The sequence below is a fragment of the Acartia tonsa genome, chromosome 15 (genome assembly GCF_053477335.1).
Source record: "Acartia tonsa isolate MP-2025a chromosome 15, ASM5347733v1, whole genome shotgun sequence".
Classification (NCBI taxonomy): domain Eukaryota; kingdom Metazoa; phylum Arthropoda; class Copepoda; order Calanoida; family Acartiidae; genus Acartia; species Acartia tonsa.
Genome location: NC_137274.1, coordinates 3,316,877 through 3,322,876, shown reverse-complemented (window position 1 = coordinate 3,322,876; position 6,000 = coordinate 3,316,877).

Sequence of the window (6,000 nt, the reverse complement as noted above, 5' to 3'; positions counted from 1 at the left end):
ATATACAGCTCTCTGTGTTTCACCCCCCCAACCACATGCTTAATTTGACTTTGGTACGGGGACCTAAAATATTTCCTTGCAATGCTTGCGGGGGATATGCAAATATGCACATGGTTTTCATACAGGCTTTTTAACTCTGTACTAAACCCATGATCATCCCCTGGCAAACATTAAAAAAGTTGTCCCTTGATTTATCACTCTTAAATTGGCTGTGTTGAGGAGATGATGCATCAAAGCTGCTGCTGAGATTTATTTCTTACAGACTTAGCTCCTAACCTAACGTCTTGATGATGATAAATCTCAATTCACCTCATAGCGCATTAGAGCATTTACTTTATGTTACAGTTATTTATAATTATTATTATTATTATTACTTGTGTGTGTGTTTGTGTATTCATACATATGATATGTAACATGATGACCTGATTAGTACATCTTGACCAAGACTTGCTGATATTGTGACAACAAACTGAAAGAAAAAATCTACTACGACTCAAAACTTACTTTTTTGCCATTTTTTTTGGTTACTTTTTTTTGAAACAAAAACTTAGATTTTAAGGGACTAAAACAACGTTTTTATTGTATGTCTTTAGCCTTTTTTTTGGCTGGGAATTATATAAAAGCAAGGTTGTTTAATTTTTAGTTTAAGGGAATTGGGTTTACTTTGCTGATTAGTTGGCAGGGTTTGCTCAACGCTTTATTATAGTTATTGTGGAAAAAGTTAGAATTGTCCTATCATTTCAAAACTTTTTTTCCTGTTTTTATTGAATTTTTTTGTTATAATTTTGTATTAAACTTGATATCACATCAGTCTTGGATTTAAAAATAAATGATATAAAAAAAACTTTTTTTGTGTGTTTTTATGTCTTTTTGAAAAAAGAAATGGCATTAATATGTACACTTAATAACCAATAATATGGCCGGAATGTTCTTCCTTACTGTTTTCTAAATATGTATTTTGATTGATATTAGGTAAGGATTTTATAGCAAAAATGGGAGATATAAGTAGGAAATTAATCACAAAAATTGCTTGTTTAAGTAAGGATTTTTGAGCCAAAATGAAGGATTTAAGTAAGCAATCAAACATAAAAATTGCTTGTTTAAGTAAAGATTTTAAAGTAAAAATGGGAGATATAAGTAGGAAATTAATCACAAAAAAAGCTTTTCTAAGTGAGCATTCTTAAGCCAAAAGGGAGGATTTAAGTAAGCAATTAATCCCAAAAATTGCTTGTTTAAGTAAGGATTTTTAAGCCAAAAAGGAGGATTTAAGTAAGCAATCAAACCCAAAAACTGCTTGTTTAAGTAAAGATTTTAAAGTAAAAATGGGAGATATAAGTAGGAAATTAATCACAAAAATTATTTTTTTTAAGTAAGGATTTATAGCAAAACTTAATCCTTCAGACAATTATATAAAAAGTGTCTGATTTTGCTGATTCTTATCAGCCACCCTTACTTTTGAGTTTTTAAGGGCTTATAGGGTAATAATAGTTCTTCAAGTAAGCAATTAACCTACGAAAATGGCTCGTTAGTCCGACATTTCCGATTTAAGTAAGCCATTTTGTTGTAAAGTGCGGACTTTTCCGATGTGAGCATGTCCTACTCAAATGGGACAAAAAGGCTTTTATAAGCACAAAAAAAGGTAAACTGCTGATACAGAGATTACTAGGGTAATTTCTGTGTGTATGTTTGTACCGAAGGATCTCGCTACCCGCTGAACCGATCGTGTTCTCCTTAACAGGGTAGTTTCTCATAGGTCCCTGGAAGGTTTATGACTATTTTGGGGGAGGGTACCACCCCCCTCCTAAGAGAAATCGTCCCTAGAAAAATCCCCCCTCTCAATTTAAAAAAAATCTAAATTTTAAATAATGGGTTTTGGGATTCAACTCCCCCCTCCTCAAATGCCCCTAGATGCCTCTAGGGGCGAATACGCTAGTCTATAATACAAAGTAAAACGATGTCTGTCTGTTTGTTTGTTTGTACCAAAGGATCTCGATAACCGCTGAACCGATCAGGTTCTCCTTTACAGGGTAGCTTCTCATAGGTCCCAGGAAGGTTCATAACTATTTGGGGGAGGGTACCATCTTGCAAATCGATAGGACAACTCTAACATGCCTAAATTATCTATAAGAGCTATTTATTAACGGAAAGGCCGACTCTAATTATAGAAAAGCTTCGCCTTTAAAAAACTATTTAAAACCCGATTAATATTCCATGGATTAGAACTGGTTCTCAGCCATACTGAAAAATCATGTATAACATTGTGTTTTACATGATAGGTTTTGTGATTTTTTTAATATGAAGGTTTTGTGATTTTTGCGGATATAGAATGTACAATTATAAGATTAAAACCAGTTTGTTTAACCCGAGATGCCGAAGGCACGGGCTAAAAAAACTAGTTTTATTCTAATGATTGTACATTTTTATATTTATAGAAAGCTAGATATAATACGATGTTTGACATAGTTTTTTCGTATGGATGAGAACCGGATTCGAATGAATACGAGAAATTAAATTACCTCAATGAATAGATAGAATGGATAAATAGTACCCAAGATATAGGATCCAAGGTCCCCAAAGTATTCTATAAAGCAAAACATTTTATAGTAGAAGTAAATTCTATTTTCAATCTATTTATTTAGAAAAGTTACCAAAATTATTTCGTAGATTTTTCACAAAATTACTGGAAGATTTTTTTTTTTGAAAAATATTAAATTTTTAAAGTGAAGCTTTTCTATAACTAGGTTTAGGTCAGTCTTTAACGGATAGCTATTATTGCTAATTTAGGTATGTTAAAGTTGTCCTATTGATTTTAAACTTAACATGATGATTCCTGAAACAGTTAGGTACAGTTTAGAGAGCGTAGCAACTCTAAAATTAGCAAATCAATAACCTTGAAAGAAAATGAGATATAATTGGGGTTAAAAATCAGTGTGTTTTAAATGGACGTGCAGACTTTCTGGCAGGGATCTAAAGGGATAAGACAATTGCCAATAAATTGATTTACAACATCCCTAATGATACTACCCGAAATTGTAGATTATAATTAGTGGTTTAAGCGTTTAGGCAATCAACTTAATGAACCAACCAATCAAAACTTTATCTAAGATTTTGGGGACTAGTGTAATAAACAGCCCATTGACCCTCTCTCACATATGTTTTTAAATGGACGTACAGACTTTCTGGTATTTTAATTAAATACCTAAAGTATAATTGTCCTGCCGTTTCTATTGTCATCCTTGTTTAATTAAAAATGTTACACAGATGAAATTTAACTTACAGACAACGGACAACCAACCCTTTGATTGCACGACTTTTGTCTAGAAGTCCTAACTGTGCATGATAATAAGTTGCAACTGTTTTTGAGCAAAGGCATTCCTTTTCTTAACGTCTCTTAGTAAAGTAAACCCAACCCTTTGATTGCATGACCCTTGACTAGAAGTCCTAACTGTGCATGGTAATGAGTTGGGTATGTTTTAGACCAATGCATTCCCCCTTTTCAGTTTTTAACGTCTTTAGTTATGACACAGTTATAACTTTGGTTAGTTCAAATCTAGCATGTCCTAACTTCTCAACCAATAAGTTGAATCTTCAGAAGGGATAATTTTGTTTAATATGAGAGTGAAGGGGGGGTTAGTTGGTTCGGTAGGAAAAACGAACATTAACACTTATAGAGTGTCAGAACTGAATAATCAGAATGTAAAATGTATAAAAGTCGAAACAAAAAACTCTAATAAATTTGTTGAAAAATACAGGACAATGTTTAAGGACATACATAATTTGTTGGTTATTATAGAGATGCTTCGCTTATAAAATTGTACTTTGTTGTCCTAGGAATCAGAATTCCAAAAAATCAAATTAATCATATGATTTTGCCACATACAATTATGTCGTTAAAAAAGTTTTTAAAAATCAACATATTTAAAATGGACGTACGGACATTCAGGTAACAATTATAGAGTTGCTCCGCTACTACAGGTATCACCATTCGAAGTTTGAAGTTGATAGGACAATTATAAAATGTCCAAATTAACAAACGGACCGACTTTAATTATAGAAAAGCTTCGCATTTAAAATAAAAAAAATATTTCATTTTAATTTATTTAAAATTTTACAAATATACATACATTATTAAATATTATATATACAATTATTTACAAATCACTGGTGTCCTGGATAGGAAACAGGTTTTTTTGAGTTACGTATGACAAGACCTATATTTCTATGACCGGGAGTGTATGAGAGTTCAGCCCATAACTTTCATTAAATCACAGCTGATCATTTTTGTGGATTTTTACTTTTTTACCCAAATTTTCATAGTTTTTCCCCAAAAAATCGCAATGTTCTCATATTACCAGCTTAGTTAATCTAATTTTTTTCAAAGAAAAGTATAATAATGACAGCTGAACCAAAGATTATGTTATCATCAATAACAAGATCTTACAGAATCAATTGACTAATCTAAGATTTGTAGTCTAGAAGTTTGGTAAGAGTTATTTGAAGTTATTATTTGAAATAATGTCTAAACAGTTAAACAAAACTTAAGTTTGTTTTGGTAGTCAACACAAAAAAATACTCACTTTTTATGTCCCTTGTGCATGCCTCATGAATTGTTATAGCATAGTTCCTTGCTGTAATAAGATGTCCCTCTGAGGTTCCACCAATGAAGTTGAAACTAACATGCCTCAGAATCAGCAATGAGTCTGTATAAAGTTTTCCTTGTAATTTTGAAAAGTTATCATACTCAATATTGATTCCTTGCTGACTTAATGTCAAAAAAGTTCCTCTGTTATTTTTTGTTGCTGCTCATCATCATTGGAAACAGTTAGTTCAGTATTGTTGCTGCTTTCAAAGGTATCTAGGTGTTGATGGGTTGTGGTTGCAGTTGAAATGATGGTGGTTGTGTAAAATTCTTGCCAGTGTCAGACAACAAACTGCACCAGATTCTTGTTTACTCTGGCCTTTAAGATAATCAGGTAAATATTGTAACCTGAAAGTACTGAGCCAGGGTGGTTTTAGCTGTTCTGGGTAATGAGTTTTCATGTTTTCTGATGGATGTGGCTGGTATGTTTAGAACTTTATTGTCATTTTAGTTTCTGTTGTTTTTTCTGACAGATTCTGTGTGTATCTCCTTAAGTCTGGATTTGTAGGTCTTTTCAGACAGATCTAGTTGGGAAATCCTGTTTTTCATTTGGTGTTTAGAGGGTGGTGGGACCAGATTTGTCATGTAGAGGTGATTTTGTGTTTTTGTTGACAGGAGAAACATGCTTGCTTGGCATCTGTTAAAGGTCCATCACTGGCATAATCTTGCTTTTTGCATGCAGTTTTTTAATGGTAGTCATGATGTGACAGTAGATGGCTGTTCTCAGAGCAGCTTTTCCAGCAAACAGAATGCTGTTCCAGCTGGCATCACTAAATATGGGACTGCAGTAGATTATCAGGGACTAGTAAATTGCTTTGTATGTATTTACTATGATTTACTTTTTTTCCCTCTGCTGGAGAGAGCTTCAAGCGTTTTGTTTTTAGAGTTTACTTTAGAGTTTAGATGGTCAATATAGAAAAGATTGTCACATATAACACCTAAGAAATTAGGATGTCTGACTTATGGTACTGTTTCAACATTGACCTTTACAATAACTACAGTGCATGTTTCAGTCGAAAATGTTGTAAAGACTATTGCAGATGATTTTGCTGGAGAAATGAATGGCATTGATGGAATTTACAGATTGAAGAGTACAGGGTATGGGACCCCTTCTTGTAGGACAGCCTGTTTGGCAGATTTGTACGCAGATCTAGATCCTCTGATAACAACAAATTGTTGCCTACCTCTAAGGTATTCACATGAAAACGTTTCATTTACTCATTCAAGTCTAGTGCATTAATATTATACAGTAGAACCTCATTGTTTACAGGGTCCAAAGCCTTTGAAAGATAAACGGCAACTGGCACTGTTCTGAAAAGGGGTTTCTTATTGTTTAGGCTGTTGTTGATTAAGGTTTTAAT